The 17649-nt window shown below is 37.7% G+C and overlaps 1 protein-coding gene across 1 annotated transcript in view; it reads right to left on the bottom strand.

Annotated features, from left to right (window-relative positions):
- Positions 1-16063: 16063 nt before the first annotated feature.
- Positions 16064-17649, bottom strand: part of LOC107043063 — a gene marked incomplete in the record, with an annotated part of 4482 nt that continues 2896 nt past the window's right edge. Inside the window, 1 exon segment of the mRNA XM_015264368.2 lies at positions 16064-16621.

Below are 17649 nucleotides of genomic sequence, written 5' to 3'. Positions count from 1 at the left end.
TCCGGAGCGAAATGTGGTTGTAGGAAATTTTACGGAACAGTCACGGAATTTTTCCAGAGCGTTCAGTAATTTTTATCCGCATTTCTTATGGGAAAAATTACGATATCGTCATTCAAATTTTCTGAGAAGATTCCGTAATTGGTGAGTAAATTGTGAGTTCCGTAATTTTTACTGAACATTTCTCTGCGTGGGGTACACGGTCCGGAGTTTCGGAATAAAAATTTGAAAATCCAACTATTTATGATATTTTTGGCGGATATATTTTCATTGATAGGGCTTCTAGATACTTCATAATGAGATGTCAAATTTTTTAAAAATTTTCTGAGGCTTTACTGCAGTGTAATTTTATAATCGAAAAAAGTGCGGCGCGGCGCTCATAGAGCGACCAACGGAGTGCTAAATTTGAAAACTGATTTTTCAGGTGTCAAAGCGAAGCCTCCATTGAAAATTAATGGTGGATCGCGCGTGCCTATCGAAGGTGCTCCCTACATGGTGATGATTCGTGACTATAGACAGGGCGAATCGAACAGAGGGCACACGTGCGGTGGTAGTATCATTAGCAATAGGCACATTCTTACTGCAGCTCACTGCATCAGCGAGGGTACTACGGTACCCCTGGACATGGACGACCTCGATAACCTCGTTATTGTGGCAGGCGAGGGAATTTATAACTCCAATTCCAAAATTTATGAAATAGAGGAAATTTATCTTCACCCAAGTTACCATGGTGATCTCTTTGATGACTCCAACAACAGAGGAGATATTGCGGTTATCAAAGTGAGTTTCTTTCAAGAAAATTACGATCAAATATTGCAATTAATTTCACCCTGAGCGGAATATGTTACTTCTTGAGGAAAAATTGCTTGGGACAAATATTCCGTAGAATGCGCCAGTACTCATGACTTAAATATGAATAACTCATGATGAAATGAGAAATTCATGACTCACAAAATCTTTTTTTTCGTTTCAGGAAATGAGATATTACTAAAAATACTAAATGCATTGACCAAGTGAATAATGAATAAGGGATTTCGCATTGAATGAATACAGAGTTCATACAATTTAAAACCTTAAATGAAAGAAATCATTGTCATATTTTAGACCTTCCTTGTCGAAAATATCATCTCATTGTAGGGGGCTACGCCTTCCGCTCGCTCCGCTCGCCAACCCCCATATAACCCACATGTGACCCCCATATGATTCCCATATGACCCTCATGACCCTTATTCTGAACCTCATGACCCTTCTTTTAACTCTTGTAACTCTTAATTTTGGAATCTTAATTTCGAGTACCAAATTGTAATCACCAGAAGTCGATCTGAATTTTTATAATATGGAGGGATTTTGAAAAAAAAGGTTCAAGTTGTATTCAGTATCGCGCTCCTCTACAAATGATCACCGGTCCGTACTCTGCAACCTGTTACGAATAGATTCAATATATGAGACTAGCATAGAATGGTATTCTTTAGCCTAAGAAATTATTTTTGTTACTTCAGCTAGTTTTTCTCTTACTGGATGATAAATTATTGCCATTGGACGAAAATTTTTAGCTTGAGGAGGAGATACCCAAGAAGCAAAATCAACGACCAATTGAGCTCGCAGAAGAATTACCACCAATGAAATCTCAAGGTTTTATTTATGGTTGGGGAAGCTTTCTTCGGAACGGTCCTAATTCTCGCACACTGCAAGGATTAATAGTAGACTACTACACTGTGACCGCCTGCACATTCGTTTTCCCGTTTTCCGCATTCACTCCGGATGAAATATGTGCGAAACCCAAACCCGGTACTGATGGTTGTTCCGTAAGTACTGCGTGATTAAGAATGTTTAGCCACAACCCACATTATTCACCATAATTGTGATATTGTCTCATATGCTAAGTTCATATTTGAGCCACACGTTAGTAATAATCTTAATCCTTCCATCGGGGCATCCTGGTGAGAAATTAATGACTGAAAATCAGGGACCGGGCCGATTGATTTTCGAATTCCTCTAAAAAAAATTGACCGCCATTACAAGTCGTGCAACGCGACAACACCGCACAACAGCTGATCGAGGCCGGTAAAGCCGGTGACGATAATTCAGTGCAGGAAGCATATGGGACACGTATACCACACACAAACATTCATCTCACTGTTACAATCCCACTACTTATCAAAGCGTGCGACGTTGCCCGATCAAAATTCGACTGTTACCACTGCAATCACATGTCCTGCAGTACCTATGAAAATTTTCTTTAATTATTGTTATTGAGACCGGAAAAGTACACCCTAACACTTCTAATTTGATGAGAAAAATAATTTGTAATATGAATGATTTATTTGGTCAATTTTATTTTTCTTTTCAACTGAGTTGCCCACTTGATTGAACGATCCGATAGATCGTTTTCAGTGAAATATTATTGGTGCAGGGTGACAGCGGTGGTCCTTTCGTAGTGGACTATGAACTTGTTGGTGTCATTTCGCACGGGTCAATCGACTGTGATGGTTCAAGACCAAGTGCATTTGCCAGTGTTCCTTATTACAAATCGTGGATCAAAGATGCGGTCGAGGGCAGAGAAACACCCTTCTACCCCGCAGCGTATACCACGAGCGCTCCTGAGGTGCCATATGCCTGTTCATCCCAAGATGCAACGCAAACAGCACCGAGACGTCATTCTCATAGCTTTTCCTTTGAAAAAAGAAGAAGAAGTAAGTTGTCCTCATCTACGGCTGACCAGTACCGATGAAATACATGTAACACTCTCTGATTTCATCGTGTCATACCTCATAATGTAGAATGCACATGGAATCAGTAATATTCGTAATGTTGATTTAGCTGAATCCACTTTTAAAACATCCAGTGTGAAACATCCAGTGTATTTTTGAAGCCTCTATTTGGCTTACGAAGTAATGTAATATGATGTCTATGTATATGTTTTTATGGACTGTAATCTTTTGATTACAGTAATTGTAACAAAGAGAAATTGATTTTTTACTGTAATAGGGGAGGGTAGGGCAAAACGGACCACTGACAGAAAATTGATAATTTTCGTGGTTTGAGGTGATCAGCGAGGGGCTAGTAACTCCTGAAATAATGGTGTCACTTGCTGGTGAAATCAATTTGGAGTCACCCATGAAATCACTGAAATCGCTGACATCAGTGAAATCATAGAAATCTCGTGGTTCCCATTCATGGAGTCATTTCTTGAAGTCACAATGACATCATTTGCAGTGAATGAAATCCATGAAATCACGAGGGAATCCCCCGACCGAAAATACACCACGCTCTACACTCGTTCTAAAATTTTTGGTTCGAGAATTTTCAGGTTCATATGTGTTTTGTGTTGGTACATTTTAAAGACAAATTCAGATACGTTACTGTCGCAGCCAATGACGTCTCAGGGCTATGTTGATATCAACCAATATCGAAAAACAATTTCACCTCCAACGTTAGATGATGAAGGGCACTTGAAAGTTGATCAAAAAATTTTGAGAGTAGTAAAAAAGTACTTCTAGTATTCATTCGTGTATTAGGAATAATAATAATCTGTAAGCGTTCGTTAAATGTTTTATGATAACAAAATCAATCGTTTTGATAAATGATTATTTGATCTCGATTATTCTTTCAATTTCGGGTCATTGAGTTTTCAGTGATTTCAATTACATAGAAATCATTGATTTGAGTCGAACAGAGTCGATGAAATCGTGAATTCAATGCAGTCATTGAAATCACTGATGTCGTCAGGTGAAATCGACTGTAGTCTGCAGTCATGGTGTCACTCGATCTTGGAGTTATTAGCTCCTCGGTGATTAGTAAATCTGATCAAATTGCGGTTCAACGACCCTTCTTGTCTATAAAACCCACAGTGACGGCTGCGATCCAAGAAACTCACTTTTAATTCAATACATTCAGTGTTCCTGGTTTGAGACAAAAAAAACAAAAATTACCAATTTTCTGTCAGTGGTCAGTTTCGCCCTAGGGGTCTGTTTTGCCCGCCCGGTCCGTTTTTCCCTACCCTCCCCTATAACCCGCGACTTTTAAAACTCATAGTAGTCTCTCCTTAATAAAATTCATCACACGGAGAAAAAAGTTCGAGAAAAATTTTCCATAATTTTCTCGATAATTTTTATCCAACTTTTCTCTCCGTGCGGCCTATTGATACAATGCTAATGGTTCATATCGATAAAAAATCCTTTGTAATGGAACTCACCCAGCCAATTGTTTATTACTCAACATACAGAATATTCGAAACAAACACAAATTTGATGATACCCCCCGTTGACACTAACGACATGCGCGAGCGCGCATCCTCTTGTCAAGTCCTCGTGGCGGGTGTTTGCGTCATTCGTTAGTCGCGTGTATCCCCTTTCATTTAAACTATAAACCCGTTGCACGTGCAAACTTAGGCACTGGCCAGTCACCCTCACCCGTAAATATACAATTATCTTTTCTTCTAATTTGTAGTTTCCCCATTCTTTCTCCAACAACTACAACATTACGCGCTCTCTTTCAACAAATGTCCAACGAATTTGTCAAATTTATTCGAGTTTAACATCAAAACAGAGGCAGTAAAACCGCAGTATATATAACTGGTGCTCGGTTGCCGGGTCTCTGCGTCAACGCTGTCATTAAACTCCTCGTTACCCGGACGCTTTCGTGCCCCCGTCAACCCCATAACTATATAGGAACGTTTTCCCGCTCGCTTCGTTGGACTGCATTCGTACTCGGTGATTGGTTACATTACTGATACGCGCGTCCCGTGTCATGAAGGCGAAAGGGGGTGGAAATTGTGTGGTACTCTTACACTGCCATCGTGGTGAATGTACCGTTGCTCCTTTGATGAGAGGAAACAACAATCGTCTAGGAAGAACTCGGGCATCCAACGGAGCACGTATCAATTTCTTGAATTTTCGATTCGTTGGCGATTGATCTGGACCATTGATTGTTTGCTGCTGATCTTTTTTCTGGGCTTATAGTAAAGTGGGACCATTCACGGATCGTTCTAGGATAAATTTTCTCTGAATTTAAATGCGGCTTCAATTAAAAATTCAAAATATTTCCAACAGTATATCATCATCATCATCATCATCATGTCATCAATTATTTCAATTATTTATAGAGTTCCTCGCCAAAAAGGGCACAGTAAATTTTTCCGATTCTATGCTTTACAAAATAAAGACGTAAATGTCCGAAAATAATGCTGATGAACATCTCAGCATGAAGAGAAGGGTTCACGCCAAATAACGAGAGGGTTACACATCCCCTCAAACCCCGCCCTCTCGCCGAATTATACGTGGCTTATGGGAAACTGACCGATCCGGATATGTCACGATTTGTATTGGGATACACACAATATCTTCCCCTTGTTATGCTGGATGTGTAAGCCCCGATAATCGTATGAATACAGTCTCGTACCCCCCGCTCTCTCTCTCATACTCGAGTTCCCCCTTCATTATTTTTATATACACAGAGGCATGAGTGGAAATTGGAATTTCTTTGTTACAAATGTTAGGGTCTGAGTGGTTTGATCTGATTCTGTTATTCAGAATTCAACAAACTTTACCCGTAGGAAAAATAATCTATTATCCCCGAAAATAAAATAAATATGTATTTTCAATTTTTCAAAGAGAGAAAGAGAGATAGAGAGTAGAAAAAAAGTAGCGAAGATTGTGTTCCCACGGGTCAGATTGGAGAATATATCTCTTTTTCCGGGGATTCACCGAAGATAGTCCAACAGCTGATGCTCCGCCTCGTTACTCCCCTGTTTTTTCCTTCATATTTGTTTCTAGGAGTTGAAACAAGAAGCTGGCATCAGGCCATCGTTATCCTCGCTCAACCCCTCGTGTGTTTCGCCGAATAAAAAACCCTCCTGGAAACAAACTCGACACGAGACAAGAGGTCGGTTATTTGCTGCTTGTTGGGCAGCAGTCTCCAACTGGACAAATTGACGTCGCATTGAATAACACGTATTTTTTCGAGAGGATGAAAAAGAATGAAATAAAATCAGTAACGAAGCGGTAAAACGGTTCAAGTCGACTTAGCTCTCTACTGATTTTTTGAGGAATATCTCCGAATCTAAGGGAGATAGCGAAATTTTCATAATGAGCTTTTTCATAGATCTCAATTCGCTCTACAAACAAGGTTATAACGAAAATTTTATTATTTGCCTTACATTTCGAGATATTCATTGAAAACTGACCAAAAGCTAAAATCGACTTGAACCGTTTTACCGCTTCGCAACTGAAATATTTTCACTTGTTTCGAAGGCATACAAAATTTACTGATTTAGGAAGAAAATATTGGACCTTTTAAACCATTTTTAATTACCGTCTCACAGAAAATTGGAAACTTCAATTTGAGTGATTACAATGCATCCATTCGGAAGAAAAAATAGAAAGTACAAAAGTATAGCAAGATTACGTTAGAAAATCAACTGATAAACATCAAACACCGGCATAATTTATAAGTTTATTTTTATAAAAATTATGAACAAAAATATGAAATTGTCATGATATGGGGAAGAGTGAATGATGAACATATTTGGCTTTTTTGAAAATTGTTGGAAGCAGTTTTGGGACATATTTCGGTCAGCAGCAGTCAAAATGATCACAAGAATTTACTCAACAAATTGCTCCTCACATGCAAGTTTTATTCTATATCAAGACAACAGGCATTACATTTCAATTGTAAACTATTGGACAACTATTTTCATTAAACAACATTGAAAAGAAAAAAAATAATGACCTTTAAATTGCTACTTACTAAGTAATAAATCCAGAAAATGAAAATCTCAGGTTACTTTTTCGAAAATATTTATAACTCTGGGACAAATTCATCAAAAATCCGTCAACAATTTTCTATCAACTTTTCGTTTCTTGAGACAATTAAAAATCATGCGGAATTTTGAGTGAATTTTTTACGTATTTTTATTCCTCTCAACACGTAAATTCCGCCTGGTGAACGGATTTGATGAAGAGACATAAATCCAAAACGACTATTGAGTTATAAACGAATGAAAATATCCATCCAAACGTGTAAGATACGATGTACACTTTATGAAGTGGCAGTCACGTGTCGCGCCGCTTTGATACACCAGTGATATCATTCTCTCCGAGGGTCCACACACGTGTCACACTACGTGAAGTCTATCCGGGTGCTCCTAGTTCATTATGTGCGTGTGTGTACAGTGCAACCAGGGGTGGGATATGCCAACCCCCGGGAACACCGATCAAACGACTCGGCGCCTGATCATAATCGCATTTTGGCTTCTGTCGTTTCATAGTGAAAATCACGTACTGTGGATGGCTCAGGGCCATTATATTACTGCACTGACGAACCACTACAGTCAATTTATAAACTCCCCCGAGAGGATTCGTCTTTGGGTTCACTGAATTCTTATTCAAATAGGTTCATTGACTTTTTCATAATGATGAAGGAAATATTTTGAATACTATTCATTCTTTTTTTGGTAGAGTTACCTTTATATGAAGGAAGACAAATATCATATTAGGGTCACATTTCACATGCGTCAATCACAGAGAAAATACGTTTGTAAAAAATTTTTCTTCTCGTATACCCTTTCGGGTCTTTACCATTTGTTCCCTTCCCACCCCCCAAACCCCTGTACCGCATTCGCCGAAGGACAAGGGAAAACCTCATTTGAGGAAAAAACAATATAGTCAATATAATGAAAAAAATTCCCTTTTTTTTCATTATATTGACTTTTCACACTAAACACCTTAAGGACATCCTTAAGAAACCATTGAAAGGCTTTTCTACTTTTGCAGTCGAACATCAGAGCTTTTCGGACATTTTACAATGGTTTTATTATTTAAACTTTGCAGGTCTGAATTTAAATCTTGATATTGAACCACTTGAAAACATTTCAAAAATGTGAAAAAAATTGCAAAGTTTGCTTTCGGAGAAACATTGACGAGGTAATTTAAAAAGTTTAATTTCAGTCAACAACTCACCCGCAAATTTTCAAGAATGTGTAGAGGTATGTGGGGTAAAATCGACACTGTCGACTTTTTTGAACGGTTGATAACTCATTTAATTTTCGAAGACATGGGATAATTTGTTTTCCATGGAATGTTAATACAATTGTTCCCCTTAGTGATAAGCCTAGCCCATCTTCAACTAGTAGATTTATTCCTCAGTTATGAGCATTCAAAAAATATCAAAAGTGTCCATTTTGGCCCACCCTTCTCTCTCCGAAATTTCAGTCTAAAATTTTAAACAGGGTTGCTGAACATCCGTGCCGACTTTTCGTATTTGAAGCGCTCATGTCACGAAGGTCGTCCACATGGTCCACCTTGGTAAGTACAAGGCTAGTTACTAATTTTTGAAATCTGTCTGTGAATGGCCCGATATTCGTGTGCTCGCGCAGTAGGATGCCATATTTTGAATATCTTTCTCAGAATCTTGCAATGTCTCGTCGTTGCGTTAGGGTTCAGGTATAAAGGTTACAGTGTGGTCAACTCCCATATACCCCCTTGTATTCTAATTTTACGTAATACTTGAGAAACCCCAACTCCGCAATTCATTCAGGTTTCCTCCGCCAGACAGTGGAATCATAAATATTTTCAAAATTTATGACTTTCCCGGTGTTTTCACGTACTTAGAAAGCCAAGGGCAAGAGGCAATGACCCGCCGGTTTTATAGTACTATGGCCACAGAATGGCGTAAACAACATTTTGCAACTTTATTGCTAGCCATCTACGGAAACTGCGCTTTTTTAAAATCACTCGTAATTTTCATGAATTTATTCAAGTTGAATGTTTATGCACTGAGAGAAAAATATGATTCTTCTGACTATATTCCATCACCATCGAACTATAGTCAAAAAGTCCTCAACAATTTCTCATGGGTTACGGTAACTATGGCCGGAGAAGTGATTACTACAATGGAATGCAGTCATTGCTACTATTTTATAGTTCTACTCACGATAGATTTGTCGTGGTTACTTTTGAACTGTGGTTAGTTTAACTGCATTTTGATTTGCAAAAATTACGCTTGTGAAGTTACTATAATGTTATGTGCCGCATACAAAAAAAAATCGTATCGTTCACCAAAACTGCCTCAACTATTTTCTTATTGTAAATCGAACTTCAGATTTTTCTCTCAGTGTGATGAGGCTCGGCAAGAGATCAAATATTTATAGAGTTCGTAATCCAATAAGTGAGGAAAAGTCATACAAGATAGCTATGAGGGGGGAATGTGATATTTCAGTGTGTGCGAGGAGTGGCACGATTTTTTTGGTGTTAACTCTCCCAATGGAAAAATTGCGTTTGTGATTGCCGTGTTATTTTTATACAGACCGAGTAAATCGTCCATTACTAGCCATCCATTTAAGAATCTCACTGAAAATAGTAAACAAACGTGTAAAAATATTTGAATCCAAGTTTCTCCTCTGAAGTTACTGTAATGTTGTGTGCCGCATACAAAAAAAAATCGTATCGTTCACCAAAACTGCCTCAACTATTTTCTTATTGTAAATCGAACTTCAGATTTTTCTCTCAGTGTGATGAGGCTCGGCAAGAGATCAAATATTTATAGAGTTCGTAATCCAATAAGTGAGGAAAAGTCATACAAGATAGCTATGAGGGGGGAATGTGATATTTCAGTGTGTGCGAGGAGTGGCACGATTTTTTTGGTGTTAACTCTCCCAATGGAAAAATTGCGTTTGTGATTGGCGTGTTATTTTTATACAGACCGAGTAAATCATCCATTGCTAGCCATCCATTTAAGGATCTCACTGAAAATAGTAAACAAACGTGTAAAAATATTTGAATCCAAATTTCTCCTCTGAAGTTACTATAATGTTATGTGCCGCATACAAAAAAAATCGTATCGTTCACCAAAATTGCCTCAACTATTTTCTTATTGTAAATCGAACTTCAGATTTTTCTCTCAGTGTGATGAGGCTCGGCAAGAGATCAAATATTTATAGAGTTCGTAATCCAATAAGTGAGGAAAAGTCATACAAGATAGCTATGAGGGGGGAATGTGATATTTCAGTGTGTGCGAGGAGTGGCACGATTTTTTTGGTGTTAACTCTCCCAATGGAAAAATTGCGTTTGTGATTGGCGTGTTATTTTTATACAGACCGAGTAAATCGTCCATTGCTAGCCATCCATTTAAGGATCTCACTGAAAATAGTAAACAAACGTATAAAAATATTTGAATCCAAATTTCTCCTCTGAAGTTACTGTAATGTTGTGTGCCGCATACAAAAAAAAATCGTATCGTTCACCAAAACTGCCTCAACTATTTTCTTATTGTAAATCGAACTTCAGATTTTTCTCTCAGTGTGATGAGGCTCGGCAAGAGATCAAATATTTATAGAGTTCGTAATCCAATAAGTGAGGAAAAGTCATACAAGATAGCTATGAGGGGGGAATGTGATATTTCAGTGTGTGCGAGGAGTGGCACGATTTTTTTGGTGTTAACTCTCCCAATGGAAAAATTGCGTTTGTGATTGCCGTGTTATTTTTATACAGACCGAGTAAATCGTCCATTACTAGCCATCCATTTAAGAATCTCACTGAAAATAGTAAACAAACGTGTAAAAATATTTGAATCCAAGTTTCTCCTCTGAAGTTACTGTAATGTTGTGTGCCGCATACAAAAAAAAATCGTATCGTTCACCAAAACTGCCTCAACTATTTTCTTATTGTAAATCGAACTTCAGGTTTTTCTCTCAGTGTATTCCGCTCAACGATTACCTTTCGTGCAGTAATATTTGCCGCCTTGGGTAATTTTTATCCACCTTTTCTCTCCGTATCCACCTTTTCTGTCCCCTTTCCAAGATTTTTCAATACTTTCTACACAATTCTCACGTTGCCGGTTTGGGTTTCGGAGTAGTTGGGAAAGTGTGCGGTGGGTGGATTCTTTGCCGATAGTCATTTACGACACTCGGGGTTAGAGTGAAGAAGGGGGAATAGTGGTCTTCAAAGAGAGGTAAGAGGTACTACTTTTGGAGTCAGAAGGGAAAGTGCAAAATTTACCCGCAAGGACTGACCAACTTTGACCGAATATTGACCCATAAATTCATGAAAAATTTTATGATTTATTGGGCTTGAGGACTGGGGAGTGTCAATGGGAATGTCCCTGAAAATTGGTGAACGTTCAATGTTGTGTTGGCCACAAATTCACAATACGAGTGATTTTACTGTTGGAAGCGGCACGATTGTATAACCGTAATAAAGAAATATTTTTGTTATTACAGTCATTCCAAAGAGGGTCGGTATTGTACTATTTTATAAGGGGAGAATAAAGTTAACGAGCAAGAAAAATTCTGAATTATTTTCCTCTCTAGTGCGGTAATAATAAAGTTAGTTATGTGAGTCAATAAATCGATTGACATGATTCTCAGACGGTCATTCCTTCCTTCATTCTACGTTTTTTGGTTCAATAAATCGTTAGAAATGAAAAAATGAAAGCGTTAGAGTGAATGAGAGGGTTAATAAGGCAAAATGAAGAGCGAGGTAATTTATAATCTTGTATTTATAATACAATTGACAGGGATAATTCCCAAAATAATTATGGAAACACTTAGATTTTTTGTCGATATCTCTAGAACGATTGCTGTATGCGACAGTAACATTTATTATGCGCCCTTCAGAAAATATTCAACCGCAATCATTTAAATTTTTATTTTCATGAGACCGAGATTTGTGTAGTGGACACTACGGATTCATTCCATTTCAAATTATTCATAGTACGCTGTGGAATTGTTTTTGTAATTAATTTAACGGCTGCACATGCAGCCACATTACATTACCTTGCATTTAACGATTCCAATGCGATTTAAGTTCAAATCGTTCTCATGGAATTTTTTATTGATCTTAGGTTTTCCCCAAAATAGATATTTCAACAATAACTTGAATTCTTGAAACATTTTTGAACACACTTTTTGAAAATTTTCATCGAATTTAATTGCCACTGAAATTTTGAGGAATTGAGTCATTGAAAATTTAAAATTTTGTGGAAAAATCAAAGAACAGTGAATTTCAGTTCCATTTTTCTCTGAAAATAAAGAGAAAACCAAAAAATTTCAGTATATAAATTCTTGAATTTTCAGGACAGTGACACTGAATGCTATTTAAATGAAAAAAATCATGGAATTTCAAATTTCACTGAAAATTCAATGTAATTTGGCACTGAATATGCATATTAGATTGGAAATTCAAATAAATTAAGAAATTCTCGTCTTTATGAAGCTTAAAATCCTGGAATTTTACTGAATTTTCAGTGAAACCTGAAATTTCTGTTTTTTTCCAACAGTGTATATGAGAATTCCATGTAAATGAGCTATCGTTGAGAATTTTTATTGAAATCGCGAACAGTGGAAAATTTTTCCCTCGAAATTTCAAAAGTACATTTTGACGTGGACTCATAATTGAAATTCACTCACAATTTTGTACTGTGTGCCCTCTTCAGCCCTCCTTCTCCACTTTGCAATAGATCACATTTAACAAGCAGCGGATCGATCTTCACTAATTAATTAGTAATCGAGTAAGAAACCAAAACTACCTCGTTACGCCTCCGATACATCATATACATTTAACCCGCATCCATTGACATCCGTTCCGGCGTCGACTGTCGGTCCTTTGTCGGGTGTTTACCCCCTAATTCACTCAATCGCGTTGAAATGACGGAAGCAGAATGGCCCTAAATACACCTACAGATCCCACGGGTACATTGTTGACCTCCGAAACTGAACCAAAATACTCTCCTCTCGTATCCACCGATTTCTCATACCTCAAGTAAATACACCCCTATATATAGGGGGAGATTATCGAAAACAATTTCAACGATTTTTTGGGAATATGAATGCCACTTTTATCGAAAAGGGGAGTGCGGGCTTTCATGCAGTCGGCAACTTGAATTGACTGCTATTTGTCACCCTGGGTGTGCTGTGTAAATTCTTTGTCTAAATGCACTACTTCCTTTTATCGAATATAACATTCTGGAATTTTTATTCACAATAATTCGTGTGGGCACACTGTTACGACTGTTTTTCGTATTGTCCGCAAGTAAATAGTCTCATTGCTCCCGTTTCATTGTATTCATCATTGCATGAATTGGCTCATTGAAATGGAGATACTCGAAGCGTGATCCGAATAGAAGAAAATTACCCGAAAGTCTCTATTAATTTTTTTTTTGTGTGTATCCGAGGAGTTTCGGATAGTCTCAAACTTCAAAGAATTTTTTTACTTCTTGGAGATTGTGTTCTTTTCTTCCACTAACCCTTCGTATATCACGTTGCCATTTGTCTCCACATTTCCCAGTGGGAAAATTCTGGTTGAAATTTATCAATCTGAGACGACCACCCCCAGGATCAGTCCGAGGAGCAGAGGCTATTCAGTGGGAAAATGATGACGGATCGTCATCAGTCGCGTCTGGCACATCAATGACTGACGCACCTGACAAATCACGGGATTACGTGAACTCATTCAACAGTTGAAATTCGATACAGTGCGACTTTACAAAAAATTCTTGTAAAGATTTATGCTCGTTCTTTCATTCTTTGAAATGAGAAGACTCGATTTTAAATTTCAGATGATGAAATTTCCAGTTTTTCACTACAGAAATCGCTTTTGTATTTTGAGATTAATCTTGAGGTTGAGAACAAAAATGAAAGAAATTATGAATAAAAAGATTAGGGAAGCCTTCGGAAGGAATTGAGCATGGAATGTCAAACTTTTTTTGGAAATTTCCACACAAACGAATAACCATAATTGTTTTTAATTTTCATGATATACGACATACGGAAAAATTCAACAGAAAAACTTAGCGAATTCACTGGAAAATTCTATTGGAATTCGCTAGAAAGTTCTATTAGAATTCTCAAGAAATTCTACGGGGATTCTCTTGAAATTCGAGAGAATTCCCGTCAAAATTCCATTTGCTTTTTGCGCAGATTCTATTAGATATTTGATAGAAAAAAGTCAATAGATTTCGATTTTTCTGTTTGAATTTTTCTCTTGAGATTTTTTCTATTGAAACTATTGGGCGCGAATTCGCCAAATTTTTTTCCGCTATATTCTATTTTGTTTTGCATTGCACGATCCGAGTAAAAAAAAAACTTGGAAAATTCATGCCCAAGTATTCTCATCGAAAAGATTCCAAAAGAATATTCATATAGAAAAATCGAAATCTATCGACTTTTTCCTATCAAATATCTTGTAAAATCAGCGCAAAAAAAAAACAGAATTTTCGCGAGAACTCCCTACAATTTTAATAAAATCACAATAGAATTTTAGAGAATTCCAATAGAATTTTCTAGCAAATTCGCTATATTTTTCTATTGAATTTTTTCATACGTGACAGGGAGAGGAAAAATTGGTAAAAACTGTCCTATCGGTTTATAAGACTGTATAGTATGTCACTTTCTCCCCAAAACTCTTCTAAAGTTCAAGTTGAAATAAGGGATGAACAATAAAATTGTGATATTGAGTACAAATTTTATTCTCCCCGAGAGAAATTTTGTCCTGGCTATTCCCATATAGAATTGCCTATCCCCACACAGTTTTTGCCTTATTATTTTCCTCCTGATCATCATATCCCCCTTCATCGCTGATATTTACAGTAAGACCTATTTGACAATGAAAACAATCAGTTCACATTAAAGAAACTAACAAAAAGTAGTTTTTTATCTTTTAAAAATCAATCGTTCTTAATACAGTCCCTAAGACCTACATCTCCAAAAGTGAAAATGGGGTTTTCCTGAGGACTGGATCTCCCAACAAGAGGCAATTCGTCTCCTCCGTGACTAATTGTCCCCAGCTACTGAATTTTTACATAGGGCATTGACGACCGAGTAACCCGGATACCATGGGCTACATGTTCTCCCCCAAAAACTTTCCCATCTTCACCTCTTGGCTCTCCACAGCTCCATTATAGCAGACACCCCTGTTGGTGGGCAAAACGTTCTTTCACTTAAAACCAAGAAAATCTGGCTACTGGATATTTTTGGGTTCCTCCCGATTTACACAGTAGGTCCATGCACTCGTATTCACCTTTTACGCCCCAGTAACCAGTGGTGCCCCACAGGAGGGGGGTGCGTACTTTTGGCAAACGTGAATTTTGATTTACAACCTCGTGGCCAAAGCCCGACTGACTCAGTGACTGACTTTAACTCGAGGGATTTGTGTTTTCCCCCCACCATCTCTCGGTACATAAATTGCTTCTTACTCTACCGGAGATACACTTTCTGGAGGTAGAAGTGAAATTCTAGCGTCCAGAATACCAGAAGAAAGTTGCATCCTCCTCTCGCACCGCCATCTTTATCCTTGAAACTGGACGAGCAGAAAACCACCCATCGAGGCTTGCCACAACAATTTCCAATGTTCACGATGTAGGTTACCAAGTCGATGCGCCCCGGGATCTCTTTACCTACTGCTTTACTGCCCTACTATAAATCAACGTCACTGCTTCTGGTTCAGTTGTCGTTTAGAAAGTCGCTACTGTGCATTCTAATGCGTTGAGATCTATGGGTTCATTTGGAGGATCAAACCTTTCGGAATTTTGAGGTTTTTTGGGGATATTGTTTAGTCTAAATCAGGATAGTGGGATAATGTTGTTCATAACCTAATCTCAGCTCCAAGTTGCATGGACGTATATCGATTGCCTGAGAAAAATTCAATCGATCCCTTCGCTCTTGAAAAATCGTCGGGCAAGCTTTCTCTCTCTCTCTCTTTCACACTCGCACTCACGAACATACACACACATACCCAAATTCTTCTGAGAACTTCATTGAAAGTTTCTAGAGGTCGCGAGACGTGAAAATATAAAATTCTCGATTTCGATTTTGGGGCCATTAAAAAAATGAATTACCAATCAGTGGGTGAACCTCTAATTCCCTAAATTTAATCAATTTTGATTAGCAAACTAAATGGTAAGGGTAAATATTAATTGGGAAACAATTCCGCAATCATTTGTATCTTAATAATCGACCAATGTTTCGCCTAGAAGATATCGCAATCTACAGTTTGCTGTTAAATTTAATCCATTAAAAAAATTAACGAATATTTATCGAAAATTTAACAAATGGTTGTAGAATGAAAGTGAAAAATCTTTTCAATATTTTAATTATTTAGTAGTTAAATTTCATCAAATAATTGGTGAAATGCAACAACTAGCTGTTAAAATTCAGTAACAGATTGGTAATCCACTTTTCAACAATTAGTTGGTGAATTTCAACAACTAACTTTTTTTATTAGTTACAGGGAGAACATGTGTATCTTCGGTCCAAACATGCATTCTTTATACAGTTAATACATTTATTGACTCCTATGCAAGTAATCCCGAGTTCCACTCGAAGTCGGGTAGAATGTTCAGACCTGACCAAATCACGATCACAGAAATAATCTAATCCAAGTAGTCTCGTTCGTCAAGTATTGGAAGGATCTTTTCCATGACTTTTTTACCGTGCGGATATCTGAGAGGATCTGCTTTGGATCCTCCGGAGTTATGTCTAAGTTCTTCAATAGTCTCAACTCCTCTTCATCTTTCAAAAATATTGGCCACGTAACGAGAGCCGCAACGAGTGCGAGCACCCGATTGTTTTTCACCTCGCCTTCGGCTCGGCTGGTAATTGCACTGGCGGCTGAGGATCCTTTATTTTTCCTCCCTAGGTTAGAAATATACTATTATTCATACGTACACGGAGAGAAATATTCAATAACAATTACGCATCTTTTTCGTAATTCCGAAGTGAAATGTGGTTGTCGGAAAATTTATGGAACTGCCACGGAATTTTTCCAGAGCGTTCCGTCATTGTTATCTGAATCTCCTGTGAAAAATTACGATACCGTCACTTAAATTTTCTGAGTCGATTCCATAATCGCTGAGCGAATTGTGAGTTCCGTAATTTTTACTGAACATTTCTCTCCGTGTAATTACCTGCTCATACAAAGCAATCGATGCCGCATGGAAATCCGCTAAATTTTCTAAGACCAGGCAAGTTTGTTCTTCATTCAGTCCTATTTTAGTCGGTCAAAGCGACGGGCTATTCAGAACTCTCAAAAGTATGTGGGAAAAGTGAAAATAAAAAAAATTGTTTTTCACCCGGAGCCAAAGGGTTAGATTTTCGGTTTTTCCCTGGGGAAAGTCGACTTTCGCCAAAATCGAATTTTTTAGCCGGGTGAACGTTGATTCCAACTATTTAAGCGACGGGCTATTCAGAACTCTCAAAAGTATGTGGAAAAAGTGAAAACTGAAAAATTTTTTTTTTCACCGGAGGTCAAAGTGTCGGATCTTGGATTTTTCCGGAGGGAAAGTCGGTCCAAGGGTCACAAGGGTCACAAGGATCAAAGTGTCAGATCTTGGATTTTTTTGCCAAAATCGAATTTTCTTGCCGGGTGAACGTTGATTCCAACTATTTAAGCGACGGGCTATTCAGAACTCTCAAAAGTATGTGGAAAAAGTGAAAACTGAAAAAAAAAATTTTTCACCCGGACCCAAAGGGGTCAGATCTTGGATTTTTTCAGGGGGAAAGTCGACTTTCACCAAAATCGAATTTTTTAGCCGGGTGAACGTTGATTCCAACTATTTAAGCGACGGGCTATTCAGAACTATCAAAAGTATGTGGAAAAAGTCAAAACTGTAGAAGTTTTTTTTTTCAATTTTTCAAAGGGTCAGATTTTCCGTTTTTCCCAG

Source organism: Diachasma alloeum, unplaced genomic scaffold, assembly GCF_001412515.2.
Source record: "Diachasma alloeum isolate Michigan unplaced genomic scaffold, Dall2.0 Dall_scaffold_00179, whole genome shotgun sequence".
Classification (NCBI taxonomy): domain Eukaryota; kingdom Metazoa; phylum Arthropoda; class Insecta; order Hymenoptera; family Braconidae; genus Diachasma; species Diachasma alloeum.
The sequence above is the reverse complement of the archived record's forward strand: the minus strand, read 5'-3'. Positions and strand labels throughout refer to the sequence as shown.